A 27,287-nucleotide genomic window follows, 5' to 3' on the forward strand; every position below is an offset into this window, starting at 1 on the left:
GAATTGGTACTTCTAGTGGTACTAGGACCTTGGGAACCCTGACACATGCGGTATCAATGAACACACAAAACAGCTCCCATTCACTCTGTTCCTGCCCACCATACTCAAATCAATATACCAATTATTGGACATTTCTGGGTGGTGCATGTACTCTATCGCATCAAGACCAAGCCCATGGCACGCATCGTACTTCTGCTTTCAGGCTTGTCTCTTAATTCTCTTGGGGACGGCTGAATACCCATTTATATTGTAGTCATATTGCTACTAAAATTGCTATAATGTAAAATATTCTGCTCATTGGGGAGAAATATATGCTCATTGGGCCTCATTACGAGCCCGGCGGTAACCCCGCGATGAACCGACAGGTTGCTGCCAGACTCGTAATATTTTACTGGCGCCTGGCTTCCTGGTGCCACCGGGACATTACAAGTCTGGTGGCCCAGGGTGTCAGACGCCGGTAAAAAGTTAGTCCGCATTCCCATTAGAGAATGCTAATGGTGCCAGCGCTTCGGTGAAGAGTCTGCCTACTGTGGCCGCTGCAGCCGGCAGGGTCAGACTTGTTGGGCGCAGTGGCTCCAGTAGGCAAACTCGTAGTTTGACGGTCTTGAAACATGGGTGCCGGTGTGCTTACCGGCACCCTTGTTTCCGGACCGGCAAACGTGTAATGAGGCCCATTGTCATCATGGGGGTGCTGTGAGCATTTGGATACAGACAAATGTGTTGCTGTTTTCATGGTTACGCTGTGATTATAGCTGTCATTATAATATATCGGGCCCCTCCTCCCATCTCCCCTTTTACATCCCCTCAAATATAAACGATCCAGCAAAATACACTCCTAATCCTAACACTGAAATAGCAAAAAATATTACAATTTAGTGCATGGCATACATATACAAATAAGCACCCATAGATAAATGTGAAAACCTAGACATCCTGATATATCTATACTCTCTATTATTATCAGTTGAAAATTTGAGTTCGCTGGTTCCATTATCTTGGCAACCTGGAAGGAAAGAATATACAGAGTGAGGGAGAGAGAGAGAGAGAGAGAGAGAGAGAGAGAAAGAGAGAGGTGAGCAAACAGAGGTGCTTCTTTAAATACAGACAGGTAAACAGTTGTGCTTGCACACGTTTTGGATGGTGTGACTGCACACACAAGCTGCCTTGGTAGCAGATGGAGAGTTAAGGCAGCTAGCCACTACCAATTTCAATAAAGTGCTGGTGCAATATTTTGGGATGCTTTGTGGACATCTGATAAGTGCACCCAGTAACAAAGCCCTTTAACTTTGACTGTGAGGGGAGTAGAGAATACCACCTCGTAAGGCTGTGGAACCATGGATTGTTCCACTTCCGAACAAAACTCTGGATGTAGACCAGCTCTTCTGGCAGCAGCGATTGGTCGGGTGGTGTGCCTGTCGCTGTTGTGTCTGCAACGTCTGATTTGTCCTTTGACCGGGGTGGTGCAATCTGGGAAACGCATTTAATGGCTTGTGCTAGAGTTGTCCAGTATTCCTTAAATTCTTTACCTAACTCTGCTGCTGCCCAATGGGCATTTGATGCCTTCCTGACAGGGGATATGGGTGTGTTCATGCACCGCCCACTGATCATGGGGTAATAAATGGTGGTCCTTGCTGGGTTGTGTGCGTAAACTAAAGAGGGCCAAGGGTAAGCAATGCACCCAATTCTTCTGCAAAGCTTAGACAATTTACTATTTAGAAGTCCATTGTTCCTCTGCACAACACCATTGGACTGCAGTGTTTAATGCCAAGGAGTGCTGTAATTTATTTAAAGAGTTCATTAAAAAAATGTGTGCTGTTGTCCGACCTTAACACATTGCCCACTGTGGAAAGACCTCTCTGATGAGGACTTTTGCTGCACATTTGGCATCCGGATGTGCACAAATTCCTGCCTCAACCCATCATGAAAAGGGGCAAACCACAACAATTAAAGACCAGGCCCCATTGCATCTTTCACCCATGTCTGCATAATCTTTATGAAGTTCACAGAACAGGCCAGTAGGGGGGGGTCAAAGTGTCCCGCAATGTTCACAGTGTCATCCCTATGCTGAAGCTTTGACACTTGGTGCAGTGTATGACCCTGTTTTTTAGGTACTCCTGGAGGTTAGGCGCAAACCAATCATCCTGTATGTCAGCAGCAATGTGTTGTTTTGAGCTGTGGGCTGGGTGATGGAGCTGGTCAAATGCTATTGTTAACAGAGCAAGAGGCATCACTACTTTGCCGGTACTCTCCTGCCTCCATACTAATCAGTTAGGGATTGCTTACACACTCTCTTCAACCATAATTCCTTTTGCTTACTCTGTGCCTTCCCTTGCAGTTCAATGAGCTGCTCAATGGGTAACGCTGTACAGGGGGCTTTCTGTTGATCTTTTGGGGCATGGTCACAACTTACTCAGCAGGTACCGGTACTGGGAGATAGGCCACCATTTTGGCTGCTGCGTCTGTGGCTGCATTTCCCAATGACATTTTATCTGTGGCGCATTTTATGACCCCCCCACTACAGAGAGCTGAGATAGTGCTGAAATGAATGCGTCAAGTAATGCAGCGTGTTGTACTGGAGAGCCATCCAACCTACGATAGCCCCTCCTCTTCCACTGTAACAGACCAGCATGCACCGTTGTAGTGACGTATGATGAGCCAAAATAGATGTTCATCTGGCACCCCTGTGTTGCCTGCAGCACTTCAATGAACACTATGAGTTCCGCTACCTGGGCAGAGTAATTCATGGGCAATCTTATCATAAAAAAAGTCTTGTATTCTCATCCCTCTAAGTGTACTACCGTGGCCCTAGTATGTCGCTGGCCTGTCTCCTGATCAATTATTTGTGACCCGTCAACAAAGAGAACCTCCCACTCGTTTAGCGGACTGTCCTTTGCCTTAGGGATGTCACCCTCCTCACCCTCGTATGTTACACAGTCATGTATAGCTAAGTCTTCGTCTGTCCACATTTCAGTCAAGAAAGTGGAAGGGTTCACTGTTTTGCATCGACCAATATGGATGTTTGGACTGGACACAATAATTTCATATGCTGACGCTCTCTGTGTGGTCAGGGTGGACTTCGACCTTTCCAAAATGGCAAATACTGCATGCTCTATGTACAAAGTGACAGAGAACCCATCACGATCGTAGAACTTATTTCAATTGCGAATGCAGCTGTAGCAAGTGCTTGTTGACACGCAAACTGCCCCTGCTTTTCAGAGTCTAGTGTGCTGCTGTAGTACGCCTATGGCTTGTGGCCCATTGTACAATTTGTTTGAGCACTGCGGTCATGAGTGTACCGTTAGCATGTGAGAATATGTAGAACTCCTGTGTGTAGTCTGGGGTGGCCAGAAATGGTGCTGTAGTTATCACTTCCTTCAAGTTATAAAGCTTTTAATCATGTCTGCTGTCCACTGTAATGTATCCTTGTTTTTCTGTGCTTCCTTGAGGGCCTGCAGAAGCAGCCTGGTGTATGTAGCATAATCTAAAATCCACGCTCTGCAGTAGTTGCACAACCTTAAGAATTACTGCGTATCTTTCACTGTGCTGGGTCAGAGAGTGACGCGCACTGGTGCTGCTCTGTCTGGTATTATTCTCTCGCCATTTGCTGATGTCAACTGACTTAAGCACAGCACCTCATGCTGACAATACAGTAACTTTGCCTTGCCAACTTTCCTAACTAGGAGTTGCAGGAGTGTGATAGAGTCTCTGCGGCAGTCCTGCTCGCAGTCACTGCACACCAGCAAATCGCCTGCGTACTAAATGATTGTGCTGGGTACCTGAATGTTCCCTAAATCAGCATATAGTACTCTGTGGAAGATGCTTGGGCTCTCGCACTACCCCTGTGGCAAACAAGTGTGTTCAAACCTTTTTCCACCATGAGTAAACACTGTGAGGTACTGTGAGTCAGGATGCAAGGGTATGGAAAAGGAGGCATTCTTAAGATCCACTACTGTAAAATGGGTCGCCTCTTTGGGGATGCTACACAAGGTCATGGCAGGGTTAGGAACCACAGGAAACTCTTTCTGTACTATGTCATTTAGGTGGCGCAAATCCTGAATCATTCTCCAATTGTCCCCCGTTGCCTTCTTCATAGGGTGTATGGCTGTGTTGCATGGGGACGTGGACGGCACTATGATGCCTTCATCAAGCAGGGCATAAATTGTCTCTCTAATTCCCTCCTCTGCCTCTCTTGACAATGGGTACTGTTTCACTTGGGGGAGGACTGTTCATTGTTTCAGTGTTATGTGTACTGAGGACACCTCCCTCAGAAGCCCAACATTGTGTGGGGTGGTAGTCCACAGTTGCTGGGGCAGATACTCCAAATCTTCTTCAATGAAGTGGGCCGGAGCCACGACAGCCATGATGGGACATTGTACCTTGCAATACTGTACCATAACTTCATAGGGAATACGCATTTATAGTATGATCTCTCCATCGTCTCTATTGCTTTCAAACAATTCTGCATCATTTACTTCTTTCAGAGGTGTGGTGGGGTCAATGCAAAGCACTGTGCACCATTCGCACCCATCTTTATCCATCCCCAAAACAACCATCTTTTTCGCAGACGCTAACAGCCCTTGGAAGTCTAGGGACAATATCATGCCTGCCACCAATCCTGGGGATACAATAGGGGAGAACATAAAAATGGTGGGTACTCGCCAACACAGTTTACTGATCTGAGGCACAGCCTCCGCATGCACAGTTATACCATAGATAAACATGTCCAGGTCCACAGGGATCCCGCGAACCACCACCTCTCCTCCCATTGCATGTATTACCAACATTGCTTTTATTGCGCACATGCCTGGTGTAGTGCAGACAATGCCGTGGTCAGTGAATGAGAGGTCACTGCCCAACAGGTTGACAGGAGTGCTCTCGGAGTGCAATAAGGGAGCGGGCACCACCTTTCCTCCCACCTTTACATCAAGTTCTTCCATGTATGGAACTGTAGAAAAACCCCATAGAATCCATGCATGTCAAGAGTTTTGCCCTATAATGTAAGATTTCCCCCATTGATGCATGATTATGTTGCACCTGAGTCAACCATAAAAATGCATTGCTTGTTTCCTGTGTTTGCCTCCACCAAAGGTTCCTCTTCAGGGTTGAGGGTCATTGACAGGACTGGACACATAAGAGCTCTCTGTGGGCTGTCCTAGTCAGGATATGTGTTTGTCCTGGGAAACAAGAAGGGGTGTCCCCCCACCATGGCGGCACCCCGGAAGGGGGTGACCATACCATTCGGTGCTCCATTAAACGTGGCTGGCTTGTTTCCCTGCAGGAAATGCTGTTGTTGCTGTGTTTATTGTTGTGTCACCTGATGCTGTTGCGGTACGTACTGTTGAACTGTCTAATTTTTCTGGGGTGTGTACTGCTGCATGGTTTGGGGCTCTTGTGGTGGTGAACCAGGTATGTGTGGGGGTAATTGAGTGTATACCTGATGTAGTTTTTATGGTATGAAAGTAAATCCGGGCACTTGCCTATGTGGAGGCCCCTGCGTTTGTTGACAATAGATATACTCCACCCCTTGTCTGCTCCCACATTCTCTTGAAAAGTAGCCCATCTCCCCACAAGTCCAGCACTCTGACAACCCCCACTGTGAACGCCCCATCCCTCGTACTCTAGGCCCCATCCCTCTGAATCCTTTCCGCTTTCCACCTCGAAACCCACCTCTCCCTCGCTGCTCTCCTCCTTGTTGCCGCTGTGAGCTGAGGTACTGGGGACCCACACCCACTGTCCTTGCTCTCCTTCAGACCACACTGCAGCTATTATGGTGTTTTTCGACCTCTTGTGCATTCCTTGCTGCTTCCATTTGTGTTGGCGTGGATACTGATTCTTCCACGACACTTCTGCTAACTTTGTTTATTCTAGTTTTGCTTCCTCTACCCATCGTTTCTGGGCTGTCTCCTTGTCACTCTCCTTGATCTGCTTGCAATGGTGCACTGTTATACTTGATATTTCAGCCCACCCCTTCACCTCAATGCCCACAATCTTGCCTAATACCATTTGCACCTCCTTCGGTAGGCTTTATTTAACAATGAAATAGAGGGTATTGATTGGTCCCACGGGCCACCCGTCTCTGCCCTCCTCATATCTTGAACCTTAAGAATGAATTGGGCTGGATCTTCATCATCGCCCATCATACATTTCATTATTGATTGCAAGTCAGGGGTGTCAGGGTACGTTCGCCGCAGCGCATCCCATACTTATGCTCGAATCAAGTTAAATGATGCTCCATTGCGTGCATCGTTCCCTAAATTCACTCCCGGGAATCCTGCCTTCACCCACATATCCCCAGCATGATCTCCAATGGTCGACACCAATAAAATGTTCATGTCTCACACTGCCAAGAGTATCCCAGCTGTCTGTTTTTCAAATGCACAGATCCACTTGCCTGCGCCCACAGTAAGGAGCAGGAGCGCCTTTATCAAGTTATTTTTGGCCATCTGTCCCCACAGGACATACTGCGGCCTGCCTGGCCCCTGTGTATAAGGGGCATATTTGGCTTTGCCCATCTGTCTTCCTTCTTCCACGTCCTCTTTTCTTCACTAGTGCCATCCGTCCAAGTCTATTTCTTAACCTACCATCCCACGTACTCTCCACTCAGGGTGTACATTCAGGCCCCTGCCCCGCCTCCTCTTCCCCCTCATTGTCAAACTCAACAGTTGTAATCTATTCATCATCCTCTAAACCTTCACAATACCCTGCAGCATCATCGCGCAAACCATCTGTTCGCATCCACCCTCCTTCTTTTTTCTCCACATGCACATTTCTGATTGCTGTGTTGTCTATTCTGAACAAGAAGTCCCCTGCTTTCCACACGTCTAGTCCCTGCTCTGCCGTCATGTTGTTTTCACCTCGTTCTGTGCTGCCCGCAATCAGGTCAGTTCTGTTGACGCAGATTCTAATGTTACCTCTAAGTCCCTCTTCTTAACGTCTGTGTGTGCCGGGACTTCCAGAGGGGAGATAGAAGAGGGTGGCGGGGTTGTGGAGGAAGTGGACACATAGTTAGGAATAGTATAACTCAATGCGGGGCAGGCTGTCAATGGTTATATTCCCCCATGTTCCCATGGTGCCCCGCCCTCCTTTCCTGGACAGTAGCCCTTACTATCCTCTTGGGCCCCTCCTTCACCAGGATCTTGCGTGTCTGCAAATATTTTCCAGAGGTCTATTACCTCTTTCCTCCCTTGCAACTATTTCCCCTTGTTCTTGGCTATCAGATATGTGGACATGTGTTCTAAGATATCCTTATTAGGGGAGAATTGCTGTGGCCAGGAGTAGGGCATCCCCCCTTTGCTTATTTTAATGACCTATTACTTATGGTACTATGGGTGTTTCTCCTCCCATGATAGTTGTCTCACGCTTTGCTGCCCTCGCGCGTTAGATAACACGTTGCGCACGCTGCCACTGATTTGTCCAAAAAAAGTAGTCTTCCATACAAAAAATGTTGTTCATCTGCACCCCTCCTGTCAAAAAGGTCAACAACTACTTTCCCTCCCCTTTCACCTCACACACACACTTATCTACACACCACACACATCAAACTCCTCAATAATTTAATAACGCCCCTCCTCGGGCTCTCCCTCTACAAAACAATCAATAAACACTAAAACAACAAATTAAAACAACAAGCTAAAGTAACAACCACTACTATTCCCAAGCCCACTAATTATGCAGGGCTCCAACTTATTTCCTTTTTCTTCCGTTGTGCATGGCCTGTGGTACCACCTTCTCCCTTCACTCGGGGAGACTCCCTATCACTCTGTTTTTCTCCCCTTAATATTCTCCTCCCTAAACTAATAATACTAATAAAAAATAAAACAAACCACATCCATGCTATGCCAACAACCTCATGTACCACATAGTCACAACTCACACACTTTCCCATATACTTGTCCCCTACTTGTTATCACTTGCAAGGGTATACTCATTTGTGCGTGTTTGCCTCAATTCCTCCATCACGGGATCCCAATAATACCGGCCTGCACTCTCCTCAGAGCCACGCCCTGCTCCAAAGAGCAGACAGGAATTCTGCTAAAATGGGTCCCGTAGACCACTTGACAATACGTGTTTTTGGGGACTGGTCGCTGTAGGTGTGTGCAGCCACTCCGGAGAAGAGGCCTGGAAGCCTCTGCTGGCACAGGAGATACTGGGATCATTTCAGGATCTCCAAATGAAGGCTTGTCCCTGTACGCTCACATCTGAAAAAGTACAACCCACTAGGGAAAAAGATCCCAAGTCACTCTTGCAAGGATAACAAGAATGTATTACACAAACATAGATGCATCAGCAAAGAACTCTGCTGTCACGGAACGTTCTGCCGAGAGAGAGTACAAGCAGAAGCTTATAAGGATGTGTGACATCATCATATACAGTAAAGACCCGCGTGGCTGGTTGGCCCAGTCCTATACATGATCTGCCTGATCAATAGGGTATGCCAGGCCATTGGTCCCAGCCCAGTCCGTCCGTCTTCCATCACGTGTGGTCTGCTGGGCTCATCATCTTTGGTGCACCAAGGTCGAATAGATAATTAGCTACATTCCATGAACAATACTACTCTATCATTATAACATGCACCTGGCACAGGGGGGTTTTGGGGTTATGTTGACCCAAACATTCACCATTCATTCCTGCTTATGTCATCAGCTTTAAGGCTTCCACCCCCACTTTTGGATTATAAAGTATCCCTCCAGTACCTCGCATTACAAATCATGTGATTGTAAAAATGTAACCGTGGGTTCAGATCTTTGTGGATTATTTTGTATTTGTATTTATTTTATTTATAAAGCGCAGCCAGGCCCGGGGGCATATGGGCGCGTAAGTTAGATCTGGTTACAGTTACAATTTAAAGTAGTCAACAATGGTTATGTTACAGTTACAGATAGGTACAAACATAGTATTTCTAGTGCATACAACTATACATTAAATTGCAGAGTGTGCCGGCAATAGTCTAGCGTGCTGGTTTCAGGAGGTTAGGCTTTCGTAGAGTCCAGATTGTGAAGCCAGCACTTCGTGTTGTGTTTGAACAGGTTGAATGAGGATTCTGCTCTCAAAGGCACGGGGATAGTGTTCCATAATTTGGAAGCTTGTACAGGGAAGCTAGCTCCACCCGAGTTATGAAGTTTGAATCTTGGTATGGTCATAGTGTTAGTTTGTGCTGCTCTGAGTGGTCTTGAAGAGGTGTGGGGTGTAAATTGGTTAGTAAGGTATGCTGGCGCAAGGTTAGCCCTGGCTTTGTGTATGAGGGCCAGTGTTTTCAGGGATATTCTATGCTCGACAGGGAGCCAGCATAGTTTACGTCTGGTCTCAGATATGTGTGCCTTTTTGGGAATGTTGAGGGCAGCCCTAATGGCATTGTTTTGGACAACTTGCAATTTGTTGATATTTTTGTGACTAGTGCCCAAGTAAAGACCATTACAGTAGTCTATTTTGGATAGGACTAATGCTCGGGCAAGAGTAATGCAATTGGGTGCGGAGATGAACGGTCTACATGCAGTGATCAGCTTACAGGTGTATGCGGCTGATGATGCTACTGCATTAGTTTGTTTGGAGAAGGATAAGGTGGCATCGATGTAGATACCAAGGGTTTTAGTGTTATTTGACACAGGGATGAGATTTCCGTCTATGGTAAAGGCTTTGAATGAAGGATTAAGATTTTTGAGTTTGGCATGAGTGCCCAGGATGATCAACTCGTTTTTTTCATCATTGAGACACAGTCCATGATGTGCCATCCATCCTTGTATTACAGAGTAGATTTCATATAGGGGGTGCTGTCAGTTTCGTAATCACCCGTGATAGGAATGAGTATCTGGGTGTCATCTGCATAATTGGTATACGTGACACCCAGATAGTCAAGGATATCGAAGAGGGGTTTTGTGAATACATTATAAAGTGTCGGGGACACGCAAGAACCTTGCGGGACTCCGCAGGGTACTGGTGAGGGTTCGGCAGAATCCGTTGGAGAGAAGACCCTCATGGTTCTGTTCGCCAGGAAGGAATTGATCCAAGCCGTGGCTGCGTCTGAAAAGTGTGCTGCAGATTTCAAATGGTGACAGAGTGTTTGGTGGTTGACCAAGTCGAAAGCTGCTGACAGGTCAAGCAGTAAGAGAAGTGCGAGTTTGCCATTGTCTTTCAGGGTTTGGATCTGGGTAGTGAGGTCTATTAGTGCAGTTTCCGTACCGTGTCTCGGTCGGAAGCCTGATTGCCTAAGTCCTAGGAGGTTGTTTGACTCTAAGTAGGCCTGTATTTGTAAATAGGCTGCTCTGTCCAAAATTTTTAATAAGAACGGTACAGTCGTTATCGGCCTATAGTTAGACGGGTTGGCTGGGTCAAGAGTAGGTTTTTTGAGAAGTGGAATGACCCAAGCGTCTTTAAGGTTGTCAGATACTATTCCAGATTTGAAGGAGGCATTGATGAGGTTGGTAATGAATGGTGCTAGGTCGTGCGCGGCCGCTTTGATGATCGGGGCAGGGCAGGCATCACCTTGGCAGTTTGAGGGTTTAAGTTTCCTGGTGATGTTTTCTACTTCCCAGGTTGAGAGGGGTGAAAAGCTGAACGGTTTACAGGTTGATATAAAGGTAGATGGTTTGTTCGGTAGTTGTTTATAGTCAGGGTCAGCTAGTAGTTAGGATTTTTTTGCGTTGATTTTGGATTGTAGGTGAGCTATACTATCTAATAAAGCCTTCTGAATATTGCTACACCATAGTGTGTCAGTAACACATTTGTCTATGGGTGCAATGGGGGATTCTAGTTCTTTCAGAATCTTAAAGAGTTCTTTTGTGTTGGATTCCGCTTGTGTAATCCTTTTATTATAGGTATCTTTTTTAGCAAGAAGTATGGCTTCTTTGTAGCTAGAGGAGGCTAAGGTTAGCTCAGTCTTATTGGATACTGTGGGGTGTTTTTTGCAATGAGCCTCGGCGGTTCTTTTAGTTTTGCGTAGTTCTCTTAACTGCGGCGTGAACCAGGTGTTAAGGTGACGCTGTGGTTTAGGTTTCCGCAATTTTAGAGGGGCAATGGAGTTCAGTGCTTTGAGTATAGCTTGGTTGTAGGTATCCACTAAGACTGTGGGGTCAGCATCTGAATCAATATTATTCAAAATAGGGAGTAGTATAGGTAGGAGTTTGTCAGGAGTAATATCTTTCTTGTTTCTCGTGCAGGTGGCAGGGGCGATGATAGGCACCGGGAGGGGTGTGTTGGCTTTGATAGCAAAGGTTAATTTATGATGATCCGACCAGATGCAAGGGTCATTGGATAGGAGGTCAATAGGGCAGTTGAGGTGGGAGAGCCAGTCTAGTGTTCTGCCTTTGATATGAGTGGTTTCATGGATAATGTGCGTATGACACAGTTCAGATAAGGTGTTGGCAAGGTCATGGGCGTTAGTGTCCTTAGGGTCGTTGAAACCAAGATTAAAGTCCCCAAGTAAGATGGTTTGAGAATTTGGTTTGGTATTTATGGTTATAAGTGATGCAATATCCTCTATAAAAGAGGAAATGGGTCCTGGTGGACGGTAAATAAGGTGCAAGGTTGCCGTGTGGTTGGGTGAAAGAGGTAGTTTAATTGATAGGCATTCAGCAGAAGGGATTTGAGCGTCTTGGATGAGTTTAATGTCAAAGGTATTTCTGAATATGAGGGCGAGTCCGCCTCCCTTCGTTTGAGTGGTGTTTCTATCGGATCTAGTGATAGCATAGTCATTAGGTATGGCGAGGGCCAGAGATGGGCCGGATGCAGCATTAAGCCAAGTTTCTGTGACTGCGAGGAGATCAAGAGTTTCATAAGTTATAAAGTCAGCGATGTCGAGAGCTTAGGCAGGAAGAGACCTTGCATTCACCAAGGCTGCTTTGATTAGTTTGTCTTTTTTTGGAGATTTTTCAGATGGTATCGGTCGACTATGCCGAAGGCTGTGGGCTAGATTGTCTGAGTCAATATGGGAATTGCCAAGGTTATGGTCAATATGCGAGTGTTTCATGCTACGGGCTCTTAGTCTAGAGTTTCTGGATAAGATGCTAGGGTGGTGAGAGTAAGGAGAGGTAGGTGGGCTGGTTCTAGAATTCAATCTAGCGTTTCTATTCAATAGGCTAGGGTGGTGAGAGCATGGATAAGTAGGTAGTCTAGTTCTAGAATTCAGTCTAGTGTTTCTGGTAGCGATGGTGCAAGGTTGGTTAGGTGTTGGTCTAGTAGCAAAGTGGCGTATCCAGAGCGCTGGATCATCCAAGTACGGATTTGCAGGTGTCATGGTGCTGGGCCACGAGGAGAGGGTGGTGGTTACCATACATGAGCTGGTGAATGTGTCTTGATTAGAATGTGGGTTGGGTTGACTAGTCCAGTGTCTACTGTATGTATACAGTAGGTGGATGAGCGTCGATAGGCACCAATACATGATGTGGGTGGCGTCGCTAGTACACAGGGTAGCAGGTGTGGTCTGTTAGCGACCAGAGGCACAGCACAGATCGATTCAATGTAGTCAGAGGGTAGGCATAAGGAACAACACAGCAATCAATGTGGTCTGTTGGCTACCATAAGGAGCAACACAGCAATCAATGTGGTCTGTAGGCAACCGTAAGGCACAACACAATCAAAGTGGTCCGTTAGTGACCATAATGCGCAAATGCAATGGGAGACAAATTAAATGCATAAATCAGGGGTACCTAGATTCGAAATTAGCATGAGGAGCCAAAAAGGCACTAACTTAAAATGCAATAGGACACAAAATAAATGCATAAATCAGGGGTACCTAGACTCAAAATTAGCATGAGGAGCCAAAAAGGCACTAACTTAAAATTCAATAGGACACAAGATCAAAATGTATGAACAGAGAACACAACAATGTAATTTTGCCAAAGGATGAGAGGGCAAAGTAAGCATAGTAGGGATGCCCATCAATGTGTGGAGAATATAGGGCAGACTGGGGTGGCGCACTGTTGTGGAAGTTTAGGAAACCTTAGCGACCAGTGCAGTGACGCCAGCGCAAGGCAGGTGCTAGAAAGGCAATGAGGAGAGCTGTTTGAGAGGATAGGGTGCAAGGGAGCAGGTAGTATAGCCAGATGCAAATATAAGTTACTCACAGCCTCAAAACAACCAGGGGTTATGGCCCTGGGCTCTGGTCAGCTCAGGACAGTCTCTGGACAGTTGTTGGCCTTGCCCTTAGGGCCTTTCTTGAAAGGGCCGGCTAGCGCCTCCCGGTGCCTGATCGGTGGAGAAGTAGGGTGCAACAGCCAATCAACCGGCGCCTCTGGTCGGCAGAGTAATCACAAAGGAGGGGAGGCTTCAGATGGCACGGGCCGCCATCTTAGAATGGCTTCAGCCTCGTGTTGTGCAATGGCTCTCAAGTGGTTGTGGCTCAGACAGGGAGTCTGCCACAGCTTTGCTGCAAATGGGCAATGCAGTAAATGCAAGCAGATTGAGCGACAATATTTAAAAAATGAAAGTTAGCGTGGATGGTTACCGCGCCTAGCTATGGCTTTATGGTCGGTGGTCTGGGGCCAACTGGTGTCATGGAATTTAGGGAATTTAGGACTGGGGTCGCTGTGAGGGCTATAACGCGTTGTGAGTAATGGTGGGAGTCAAGGGCCTACTTTGGCTTGGCTCTGTCTCATAGCCTTGCAGGGCACATTCTTCTCAGGACACAATATGTTTGTAACAACTCCTAACATGGGGAAGGGTTTCTGTGGAAATGCCTGTGCTGGCCTTTTTTACCAGTGCTTGGGCCTAGCCAGAGTCCCTTGTGGGATTATGGCTTGTATTTGCTTCAGCTATGGCTACTACTACCTACAAAAATGGTGTCTGCTTATATCCGTGCACTATCGTCTAAATGTCACAACCTGCATGCAATATTACAGTGTGGGGACTTGTAGGGCCCTCCCCTCCCCCTGGGCCATCACAGCAAATTGAATGATACTCGCCTCACCTTAAATGCACTAGGGGGGTGAGAGGGTCTTGCTCCCTTCCCAATAGGTGCTTTCTTTAACCCTGGGGATATGCCACATACGCTATGGTAATTATTCATACCCTAGGAAGTGAGCTGGCCACCTGAGGGGTTCTGGTGCACCCAGATTTGTTTATCCAGTGAGTACAAGTGTTGTTAAATGCAATCCCCCAAATAGGAAATGAATATTGGAGAATTCCCTCTGATTTTATTTTCAGGCCTGCCTTGCCCCAAGATCATGTTACAGGGACGATCCTCATGTTGGATATTGAAGGAGTGTTGGTGACGAAATCAAGGATTGTTCTGGTAGTAGTGGACACTGAGGGTGGGCAGTGGCGCACTCTGTTATGTGTAGACCCGACAAATCCACTGAAGGAACTGACTGACTCTGACATGTTTGAAGATAAGGATGATGAGGGGGAAATAGTATTGGCTATATTTGTCCCTTGTGAAATTATGGTCCAGAACCGCCAGGTTCCATGTCCATGTTTGTGGCAGGGAGCGTTTCATCTTTTGACAAAAGAAGATCTGGCACAAGTGCCAGATGTTTTGTGGATGACTAACCACCATGATGTAGGGCTCCTGTGCAGCGTTGCCCCAATAAGAATGACCATTAAACCAGGTGCAGTATTGCCCCAATTAAAACAGTACCCACTGTCAAAGGAAGTTGAAGAGGGCATGAATGACACCATCAGTGCACTTCTGCACCAAGGCATTATTGTACCTTCCAATTCACCCTGCAACACGGTCATATACCCAATTAAGAAATCAAAAGGGCCCAGTTGGAGAGTGATTTAGGACTTGCATCCACTGAATGACATAGTACAGGCAGAATTTCCAGTTTTCCCCAATCCTGCGACAATACTCTGTAACATACCCACGACATCAATTCACTTTAATGTCATTGGGCCTCATTCCGAGATAACCACGCCGCCATTTGCGGCATGGCTACCTCCGAACTCGTCCAAACTCCGGCCTGGTGAATGGAGTAGTTACTGGCCAATTCCGAGGTTGGAGGGACCGGTAATTCCCCATTCACCAGGGCCATTCCCCATTCCCATTTGAGCCCCCATAGGGCTCAATGGAAAGGCGGCAATAACCGTACCATAAATTACGGTACCGTTATTGACCCTGGAGTCCCTTTGCGGGTCCCGTCCTTAACGCCTGCTAAAAGCAGGCGTTAAGGAACGACCCACAAAGGGAACTCGTAGTAGGGCGTTAAGAGTTTAACGGCACCGGTCTTGTTACCGGTGACCGTTAACCCTTACCGCCCTACTCGGAATGAGGCCCATTGACTTAAAAAAGACCTTCTTTTAAGTGCCCTTGGACCCAGACTGCCAGTACCTCACATTGTTTACCCATGGCAGGAAGAGATTCCAACATACAAGATTGCCCCAGGGGTATTGTGAAACCCCAAGCTTCTTTAACAGAGTTTTACACACAGACTTGGGGAATATACACGTGCCCAGTAGCATTATTCAGTATGTGGGTGATTTGTTAGCATGTAGCATAGACAAACCACAATGCAGGGCTGATTCCATCACTCTCTTGTGAATTGTTGACTGGCAAAGGGTACAAGGTGTACAGAGCCAAATTTCATCATTCCCAGCAAGAAGTGTTATACCTAGGTCAGTTTATTTATATCCACAGGATGAGAATCACACCAGAGTGCGCAGCTGCAGTGTGCAGCACACCCCAACCAGTGACAGTAAAAGACAAGCACAAGTTCCTGGGGTTATGTAATTAGTGCAGGGCCTGGATTTCTGACTACACCACTTATATACGACCATTGTTACAGGTACTCAAGGAAGCCCAAAAGACAAAGAGCACAATCACATGGCCAGAGGGCATGCTTATAGCTTCCAAGAGCCAAAAGAGGTGATTGCTACAGCCCTAGTTTTAGCTACACCTGACTATGCACAGGAATTTTATCTTTTCTCACACTCTGTTGGGCAGATGATCACAGCTGTACTGATACAAAATAGTACGATGGACCACAAGCAATTGGCCTATTATAGTGGCATGTTGGTGTCTGTAATGCAGGCACAGCTTCCGTCCAAGCAGGCACTCGCTGCCACAGCATTTGCCATAGAGAAGTCGGCCACAATTATCATGGGGTCTTCAGTAATGCTGCATGTGTGGCATGCCGTATTTGCCATTTTAGAAAGGTCAAAATAAACACTGACTACATCGTCATATCAGATGATACTGTCCAGTCCCAATATTCACATAGTCCGATGCAAAATAATAAACCCAGCAACCTTTCTGACTGACACTATCACTGCTTACGATGAGGTACATGACTCTGTGATGTATGATGGAGCAGAGGATGACACCCCAAAAGCATGTGACTATGCCCTGGGTGAGGGGGGAGTTGTTTTTCATTGATGGGTCTGCAACTATTGACCAGGACACAGGGAGAAGACACACAGACACAGCTGTCATATGCATAGTGGAGGGAGAGTGTGAGAACTACTACAGAAAAGGCTATCTATGCATTATTCAGCCCAGGCAGCTGAACCGATTGGCTTAATATAGGCCCTGGAGGCGTAAAAAGGGTGCAGAGTGAGGATCTACTCTGATTTGGCATACATCACTACCACAGTTCATTCCGGGTTGGCTCAGTGGAAAATGAGGGGATTTAGAAGGGCAGATGGGTCCCCCCTGCAGCATGCTGCCTTGCTAAAAAGATTAATACATGCCGTATTGCGGGCCACTCTAGTAGCAGTGGTGAAATGCACCACCCACACCAACAATACAGACGTAACGTCCCTCTGGAATGCTGCAGCAGATGCAGTGGCCAAGCATGCAGCATACCTCCCCATACAAGAAATAGCAATATACCCTGGCGTTGCCAAAATGGAGGTGCAATTGCCAGCACCCTCAACATCCTTGCCAACGAGTCAGATCATAGAGTTACAAGGGAAGGCTTCACAGGAGGAGAAAGCACTATGGGTAAAGAGAGGGTGTGCACAGTCACCCACAGACCTCATGTAGACACAGGGAACCACAGGGATGGTGGTGATGCCCCATGAGCTGGTGATGGTTGCGTTCGAGTAATTACACTTTGCTTCTCATGTGTTGAAGCAGCGCATTGCCGCTGACATACAGTAGGACTGGTACGTTCTGAACATGCAAGAGTTGTTAAACGTGTTTTTTCTAATTGCATTGTGTGTCAAACTTACAATCCTGGGCAAACATTGCAGACACTACGAGGCACTTTGCCTCATCCTACTGGGCTGTTCCGTGAGCTTCATATTGACTATGCCGACGTGGGAAAATGGTGCATACATTCAGATACTTAGTAGTGTTTGCGTGCACCTTCTCCCGTTAGGATTGAGGCTGGTCCATGCTCACATCCAGATGCCAAAAGTGCTGCCAAATTTCTTGTACAGGAAGTGTTTTCCTGATGGGGAGTGTGGGAATTCTTAAGATCCGATAATGGCACACACTTCTTCAATGAGCTGTTTAACTGAATAACAGTGCTAATGGGCATAAAGCATAAGTTGTGTTCCATTTCCCATCCCAGGCCAACAGCATGGTCAAGCGAATGAATGGCCTCATAAAGGAAAAGCTTTCCAAATTATGTGTGACCCTCAAGAAGAATTGGGTCTACTATTTGCGCTTGGCCCTTTCCAGCATGTGGACACAGCCCTGTAAGGATCACCATTTGTCCCCACATGAAATATTAATGGGGCAGCAGATGCATATACCAGTATCTCCAGTTCAGAGTGTTTCTGATTCTCTGAGGGCTGTGTCCTTCTTGGGGGATGAATTTAAAGATTACTTGTCTGTCCTTATGCATTCAACCAAACTTATTTCCCAACAGACAGCACCACAGCCAACGAGGACGACAAGAGCACTGCATCTGCTTCAGTGAGCTCACCTCCTCTACAACTGGCCACTGGAGACCATGTGTTTGTGCGAAACTTCATCTGCAGGTGGAGTGAACCCAGATATAATGGCCCCTTCACAGTAATGTTTGCCACTCCATTTGTGGTCAAGGTAAAGGAGTTGAGATATTGGGTGTATATTCCCGATGTGCGAGGGTCCCCACATACTGCACCTCCTGTCGCAGACACATCACCACCTGATTCATGATCACAATGTGATGAATACAAATATCATGGACATTGTAAATTACAGACTACAGAAAAATGTACATTACATGTTTTTCTTGCATGATCAACTACTAATACCCTGTGTATATGGTGCGAATTGTAGGTCTATAGACATTTTTTGTAATTGTTCTATTTGTACTTCTTGTCTCTCTCTGCAAAAGTGTTCCAGTGCATGTTAGGCAGAATTATATGCATTAAGACTACAAGTGACAGTACAAATTCACCTTTGGTACAAGCCTGTACCACACAGTAAAAGTGGTACCGATGGCTCAGCAGCAAGACTTATCTCAAGAGCAAGTGAGCAGTATCAGTAGTTACACAAAGGACAGCAATTACTATGATTCAAACAAACACTGACTCAAGGTTTCTGAGTAAAAGAATATATATTTATTTACACATCAATTGTATAATATTTCTCTAAAGTAAAGTAGTTTTAAAATCACACACTAAATACACCACACCACTCCCAATAGTTTCCCGACAAGTTAAGCTGACAAATGAAGTGGGAGCAAAATGGCACTCAAGAAATTTAAAAGGGATGGAAAGAAGAAAGTTAGGCAGAAATTGAACAGCACCAACACGTAAGTAAGCAGGGCAATCTAGAAAGAGGAACTACAGTGATGGAATCAAATCAAAAAGGCTTACGGCCAAAGTCAATAGGACAAAAGTCTTTTGCTCAAGATCACACTGCTCAGGGTAGTTTGTGGTTAAGTCTTTGCCAAGAGTTCCGAACGAGAGTAGAGAAGGACAAGCCCTGGGATTGGAGAAAGATTTCACACACTTTCACCGCAGCTGAACGAAACGAACAACCAGATTTGCACAGTACCTTTAAATGTTGAAGAAGCTGTAGCTGAGGCAGACATTCCTGGCAGTTCCTGCAGGCTCCCGGTTCCTGAAGCGACTGTCGGACTGACATAAAGTAGGAAGACTGGAGAGTCCTGCACTGCACAGGGAAGAAACCAGCAGCAGAGCAAAGCAACAAATAAAAGGCAGGGTTTAATTGCCATTTCTTTTTGTAAATGTCCAGGTTTGGTCCTTGGTTCTCCATCTTTTCGCAGGCTTCTGCACAGAAGCCCTCCTTAAGGCACCTCAAAGTCTGGGTAGGCAGGATGTGAGGGAGGGGTCTTAGGACCCCTGCCATGGGTTCCCTTGGTAACCCAATTTGCACTCCTTTTTGATTGGGTGGGTGACTGTCCTTGCCAGGACAGCCACCCTGCTGTGGGATTGACAGCCAGGCTGTAAGAATGGGGGAAAACTGCATAAAAAGCAGGTCTCTGGTACTGGAAAGGCAGAGTCGCCACTGGAACGAAAGAACCAATGAGGAGCTGATGGAAGAGGACCCCTACCATGACTGAACCGCCCAGTGAAGCCCTGCTGCATGTCCGAATTTTCAGAATCCGACGACAGAGAAGATCCTCCAGGAGGGGTCTTCCCCTGAGCTGGTGGGACCAACCAGTTTGCCCAAACTGCAAGCCAGGACCCCTACTCTGGTCGAATTCGCTGTACAGAGCTACAGTGGGCCGGATAGCCAGGATGGTCGGACCCTGTTTGGGTTTTAAGGAGCGCACCTTTTATTCGTTGCTTTGCTCTGCTGCTGGTTTCTTCCCTGGGTAGTGCAGGACCCTCCAGTCTTCCTACTTCTTGTCTGCCAGACAGTTGCTTCAGGAACCCTGAGCCTGCAGGAACTACCAGGAACGTCCGCCTCAGCTACAGCTCCCTCTCCGTTTTAAGGTACTGTGCAAATCCGGTTGTTCGTTTCGTTCAGCCGCGGTGAAAGTGTTTGAAATCTTTCTCCAAACCAAGGGCTTGTCCTTCTCTTCTCTTTGAACTAACTTTTATGCCAACCAACCTGGTCCGGAATCTGTGGCATGAACTTTACCGCAGACTACCCTGAACTGTATTATCTTGAGCAAAAGACTTTTGACCCATTAACTTTGGCCATAAGCCTTTTCTATCTGATTTTATCATTGTAGTTCCTATTGCTCACTTGCCCTGAGTACTTACCTGTTGGTGTGGTTCAATTTCTATTAATTTTGTTTTTCCCCCAATTTTAAATTGCTGGAGTGCCATTTTGCTCCCACTTCATTTTGTGAGATTAACTTGTCTGGAATTTAAGGGAAGTGGTGTGGTGTATTAAGAGTTTGATTTTTAACTTGCTTATAATAGTGTAATGCTATACAACTGAAGAGTGAAATAAATGCATATTCTTTTAATTGAAAGCCTTGAGTCAGTGTTTGCCTGAATCATAATAATTGCTGTCCTTCGTGTAACTATCTGATACTGCTCACTTACTCTTGAGATAAGTCTGGCTGCTCAGCCATCGCTACCACTTTAACTGTGTAGTACAGGCTTATACCAAAGGTGAATTTGTACTGTCACTTGTAGTTTAATTGTGTGTGGTGTTCCCAAAGGGTACTGCATAAAATTCTGCCTAACCGTCACCACAGCCAATCATTTCAGAGTGTGACATAGCTCTCCAATGAGACCCTGTGCAGGGAGTCCTAAACCCCTCCCTCACATCCTGTCCACCCCAGACTTAAAGGCGCCTAAGGAGGGCTTCTGCGTAGAAGCCTGCGAAAAGACGGCGAACAAAGGAACCAAACCTGGTTTGGCGCGCAGAGTAAAACACGAGAAATAATTTTACTAAAAGAAATGGCGAATAAACCCAGCCGGAACCGAAATAGAACATATATGGTTTAGCGGGTTTAAGTTCGAGGCTACCAAGATAGCCTAAAACAATACAAGGTTATGTAAGATAACCGCGGTAGAAAAATAGGGTAGTTACCACTGCCACCAGTAAAGTCTTGATGAAAAGGGAACGAAACAATGCTCCAAAAGAAACAGACAAAAAGGGATAGGTATTAACACTTTCCAGTACTCTATGTAAGATAGGGTGTACTGGGTCTGTGGTTTTACAGAGACTAATAAAGTTAATGGCAACTGTATATGTTCTGGGAGACAGCAGTCAATCCCAGAAAATGGAGTCTGAGTTGGGACTAAAAGACAACCCTGTGTCACTGCACTGAAGGTGCTGTGTAACACACAGTAAAAAGATGATGCATGTGGAGTAGGTGAGGCTCCACAGTCTATGAAAACACAAATGTTAAACACACACAGCAAAACACATGTAAGAGTGGGAAAAAAGACTCACACTCTTACCAGGTGAATAAAATAAATCCTAGAAATCCAGCAAAGCTGCTGAGGGACTCAGTAGGTAAGGGAAATTAGCCATTCTGGAGAATTCTCCCTAACAGTGCACTCAACAAGACATCTTCCTCGCTGGCCCTCCTATTCGGAGGGTTAGCTGCTACATGTTGAGAGCCTGTTTCAATGTTATTACTACTGCACTGATACATATGTACAGCAATTTTAAAAAAACACATATATTTTGCAATTTTACATGATCGCAACATTTTTATCACTGTTGGCAGGTAATGTACACACTGCTTTGTTTATGTTTTACTTCGATTCTGGTACTTACCATGTATATGAGTGGTAAATGTATATGGTTGAGGCATGTTTGGGGAAGAAACCATGCAGGCAACAGTTTGATTGTTTGTTTTATTATTTGTAATGCGCGAGCATACCCTAAGGTAACAGGGCACAGCCTTTACATGGATATGCAAAGCTTAGTTACAACAATCATAAAATATACATAAACACAATGAAAGTAAAATGCAAGATAATATACATATTTTCAAATAGGCACAGTTGGTTACAGTGTGTGCGAAATGCATAGGGCGGACAAACTAGGCACCGGCGTGTGTTTGATGGCTTACTTTTTCAGCCATAAAACTACCTTCGATCGGAAGTTTTGATAGGACAAGTCCCTTCTGAGAGTTGGCGGTAGCGAGATCCACAGCTTAGCTGCTTTCACTGGGAAGCTGTTACCCCCCTATTGTAGAGCGTTTAAAGTTAGGGATAGAAAGGCAGTCCTTGTAATCTGTTCTTATCGGTCTCTCAGAGGACTGTCTATGAAATCTGTCTATTAAGTAGGTCGGGGCAGCCTTATTAAGGGATTTGTGAGTGGGTGATGCCGTTTTTAGGAGAATTTTGTCTTTGATAGAGAGCCAATTGTTCTGTTGGCTATGTCCTGTGATGTGCTCTCTTCTAGAAATGCCCAGAGCTGCTCTAAGAGCGTTATTCTGAAGAGTTTGTAATGTACTAGTGGTGGCTTTAGAGGATCCTAAGTAGAGGGCATTACAGTAGTCCAAGCGGGACAGAATGGGGGCTCTAGCGATTGTAAGGCAGCTAGAGTCGGACAGGAAAGGTTTGGCTGTACGGATCAATTTACACGTGTACGCCATGGAGGATGCTAAGGAGTTCACCTGTCTGTTGAAGGAGAAATTAGAGTCTAGGTAAAAGCCCAGGGTTTTAACTTCTTGTCCCACTTTGATGCTGTTCCCATCGATCAAGAAAGAGCCGTAGGCATGGCCTAGTTTCTTTAGACTGGTGGTAATACCTAGGATGATGAGTTCAGTTGTATCATCATTCAGCAATAGCCCATGTATGGCCATCCATGCCTGGATGATGATGTACACTCTATTCACCAAGGCCAAATCCTTTTCATAATCTCCAGAAAGCGGAAGGAGGATCTGGGTATCATCTGCGTAGTTGGTGTAGGTGATAACGAGATGATCAAAATCATCGTAAAAGGGGCTCGGTAAATATATTGTACAATGTAGGGGAGATGCAGGAGCCCTGTGGCACACCACAGGTGATGGGTATGGGGTCTGCTGCCGCTGTAGGTGAGAAGACCCTCATGGTTCTGCCGTTGAGGAATGATCTGATCCAGGTGATGGCCTCGGCAGAGAAATGGGCTGATGTGTGGAGGTGTGTGCACAGGACAGAGTGATCAACCAGGTCGAAAGCTGCAGCGAGGTCAAGGAGGAGCAGTAGGGCTGCTTGGCCATTGTCTCTGAGCTTATGGATTTGTGCTTTCAAGTCGATGAGAGCAGTTTCAGTCCCATGTTGAGGACGGAAGCTAGATTGTCTTGCTCCTAAAAGGTGGTGCTCTTCCAGGTGCCTCTGTATTTGTACATAAGCCACTTGTCCAGGATTTTTAGAGGGAAAGGTACAGTCGTTACGGGTCTGTAATTAGTAGGCGTGGCAGGGTCAAGTGTAGGTTTTATTTAGTAAAGGGAGTACCCAGGATTGTTTTAGATTCAAAGGGATGGAGCCAGTGGAGAAGGGGCATTAATTAATTTCGTAATGAAGGGAGAGAGGTCTCCGGCAGCACTCTAATGAGCTGTGCCAGGCACAGATCTCCCTGGCAGTTGGAAGGTTTCAGTGACATGATGATTTTTTCTACTTCAAGTGTGGTCACTTTGGAAAAATTGAAGCGAGAGGTTTCACTTAGAGTGGGCTTCTTGGATGGTTTGGACGGGAGAGGATCATTTAAGGAAGCTTTTTTACAGGTAATTTTGTTTTGTAAGGTGACAATCTTGTTAGCTAGGGAGTTTTGGATTTCTGAGCACCAGTTTTTATCTTTGGTACAAGTATCTGGTGGAGCTATGGGAGTTTCTACTTCTTTAAGGATGGAGAATAATTCCTTCGTGTTTGATTTTGCTTGGGATATTCGGGAGTCAAAGGAGGTGTGTTTAGCCAGGTGGATTTCTTTTTTGTAGCGGGTGGCTAGTTTAGAGAGTTTGAGTTTATTGGTTACTGAAGGGACTTTTTTCCAGGTGGCCTCGCAATTTCTTTTTTGCTGCCTTAAGGTTTTGAGGAAAGGTGTGTACCATTTGTTTAGGTGTGTTGTGGGCTTGCTTGGTCTGAGTTTGAAGGGGGCAATTAGGTCCAGCGAAGTGGCCATGATTTTGTTATATTCTTCATCCAGAATCTCTGGATCCGAATTCTCGGGGAGTGAGTTGAGAGTAGGGAGTAGGTTTGGGATAAGTCTCTCGACTGTAATATTCCTCTTATTTCTCGTGAGTGTGGGGGGCCTGATAATCGGTGGGGGTGAAGAGTTACACTCTTGAATCAATGGATAACCAAACAATACAAGTAACCAGTACTAGTACTTGGAAGTGGTCACACAGAGTACAAAGGGAAGTGTATCATAGATGGGGTCATGACGAATACAGATGAATTGGAGTAGATACAACGGCAAAGGTGCACCATCCATCAATTAACAATGTGTGCTATAGCTACATAAGCTCAATGGGGAAAGAGAGGGCAAATGGAAGCTGCTATGTCTGCTCCTTAATCTCCTAAGCGTCGCATCAGGAACACTTAAAAAGCTAGTACCCCAAGACACTATATCCCTAGAGGCTCAGTGCTTAGTAAATCTAGCGCGCTGTCAGGATCACAGCTTGTTTCATGGGCACAAAGTACACTTCTTATGATGAGCAGAGATGAATTGAAATGTGCCAAAAATACCAAAGACCTATAGTGCAAGCTATGCCAACTTCTGAAGATTGAAAGTGTACTGTTCATAGCAGACAGATGGCAAGAAGCAGTAGTGAGTTGTTCACGTGGTGGCCTGGTGGGTTTTGGTGAAGAAGTAACATGGGAAGTGAACAATAAATGTGCCACCATCTGGGATAAGTATGTCCCAAATTTGACATGGCTTGAAACTATAGAACTCCTGGTGAAAGTGCAAGCACAAGAACAGTACCAACTTTGTTTCCAAGTACTTGGCAGCATCCCTCTTGGAAGCAACAATAGGTGCAACACGACTCTATATTTCTAAACTAACTAAACTTTATAAAAATATCCTTTTGATTGAAAAAGTTCGTTCAGATACCAATTCACATTCATCATGATTATTTATTTACTTAAATTTGATTTTCTCCTCTTTTGTCATTGTATGATTGTATTGGACATGTTCATTTTACTTATTTTATGCTTTAATGTGATAAACAAAGAGAAATGTGTGTGAAAAGTTCCAGACCTGACTAATGTACAATAAAAAAAATAAAAAAATATTCCAGATATGAACAAGGGCACTGCAGCATTAATGGATTTGTACTGGGTGTGTGGCCAGCAGGAGTATCCGCACCTCCCGTCATCATGGAGGGGCACGTGCGTATTGGCAACACTGCATCCAGCCATATTTGTAGTTCCTGAAGCACACCTAGCAATAGCAATGACCTCTGCTGCAGCACAGTCAAAACACCCCTCCCCTCGCCCCAGCCCTTACAGGCACAAAGAAGGAGGTGGTCACAGTAAAGAAAGAAAAGGAGATCGAACTACCTAGCTGAAGATTCATCCAAGTTACTGAATGAAATACCAGACAAGTATCAGTTGTTCTCCAAAAGGGAGGTGTTTTTTGTATCCATCATGTTACCTGGAGTGCAGGCTGCTGCAAATTCAAAATAGGTGCATATTGTCAGTTGGGAAATGATCCAGTTGGCGAACGATGCCAAGCAAGGAATGATCGTGATCAAGAGTGAGATGCGGGTTATCAGGCTGATGACGCTTCAGAACTGGTACATCCCGGGTTTGTTACTGCCATCAAAGGGGGCAGGGGTCTGTCAGACAATTGGACAATCTTGCTGCACAATAACTCCAAAGCAATGCAGAACATCAGAGGGGCCCTACACCGACTTAAGACTGGTATGGAGAGCGAAGGAGGAATTGAAGTGGTCGATTGGTTTGATGCAATGTTTTCATGGGCTCCATCATGGATGGGAACGCTGGTGAATATCCTGTTCCCTATTGTAGTACACCGGTTGGCGATGTTCTGCACGTGCCAGATGATCCTTCGGTGCTGCGTAAAAGCATTCCAAAAAGAGCAATGAGATGATTTTTATTATTGGGGCAAGTGGTGCACCTTGTGTTGCAAAAGATGAGCAAGCCAAAACAGAGGACCCAACTAAGCCCTGTATTGTAAGACTTGAGAGACCTATAGATCCCCCAGGGGCAGTGACCATACAGCCTCCCGATCCAGAAAATTACACAGAACACTGGGTGGACTTGTCAGGTGACGGAGGGTGTATGTATCTTATCTATACCCTTGAACAATATTCCCAGGATGGGGAAAGTTTGCGTGATGTATGTAGAGTATGTGTACCAAAGGAGGGAACATGGAGGGCTCAAGTGCAGCAAGGTTGGCAGCAGAGTTAGTTAATTAAGGATTAACTAAAGGAGGGAATGTTGGGATGCACATCCAGGTCCCCTGCCCCCCTAAAGTGGTTCCAGTTGAGGAAGATGTATTATAGACACGTGATAACGTAGAAGGGTGGTTGTGGGAAAGGGGGTGCCCTTTAGGGGCTAGAGAATATTGTATTATGCAGTAATAGAGGGTAGGTGAGCAATCTTTTCCTTGCAGCAATAAGCACTGAACTGTCACAATTTGAAGGAAGGTTGAGGCAGGAGCCCATCGTAGTATTGTAGCACCAAGACACATTCTTATCGCACTCCCATCCCAGGCTGCAGACGAAAATGCCTACACACCAAACAGATAGAACCATTCCATTGTCTCAGGGGGCAGGCCTATGCAACTAGAAAGGAATGTGAATACTAGCAGGTGAACATCATGTGAGGTGTGGGAAGAGAGTATTCATAAGTGGGGATGCAATCAAATCTCAGGAACCTAGAATGGCAAGACTAAAGTGTAAGGGGACTGACACAATAACCTGGCAACCAATCGTCAGGAAGCCCATATGTCATGAGTGGTGTGTGTATAGGGGAAGGCCAATGGACAGCGGGAACTAACACTGTATACTGCTTGTATCATGTGTGGTGACATTGTTCCTTAAAACATACTGCTTTGCTCTGAAGTAACCAGTGTGCTCCATGGCAGTCGGGAAAGAATGTCCATACTGACATGTGCTTCCTTATATTTGTGAAATAAAACCTTGTTATCCTTTCAAGTTGTGCACCTAGCCTTTTTCCGCAGAGCAGTGTCAATTTTTGATCTGATTGTCAGCAGTCAGCTTTTTAAAAAATCTTTTATTTCCCTGGTGGTTTAGTGAAGGCTTGTCCTGGTGTGGACTCCAGCTCAGGCTGTCAGCTGGAGCCTTGCTTCTTTGGCGACCGGTGTCGTGGGAGCTCCAGCACCCCTTGGTTCTCTGCAACCCTCCTATCCATCCTTTGCAGTGAAGTGGCAGGTGTTGTGCATTTTATCGTAGCCCGTTATTTTTTTGTGTGGACGGCTTTTCCTCTTGGGGTGTCGTCCCTCAGCTGCTGGTGTCTTCTCCTGCTGTGGTGCCACCTGTGCAAGTAAGGAGGGGGCCTGCCTGCATCCAGGCACCCATGTTCCCTTCCCCCGCTTGACAGGACCACAATGCTGGCACTATCACACC

Source organism: Ambystoma mexicanum, chromosome 9 (genome assembly GCF_040938575.1).
Source record: "Ambystoma mexicanum isolate Mex_15411 chromosome 9, UKY_AmexF1_1, whole genome shotgun sequence".
Classification (NCBI taxonomy): domain Eukaryota; kingdom Metazoa; phylum Chordata; class Amphibia; order Caudata; family Ambystomatidae; genus Ambystoma; species Ambystoma mexicanum.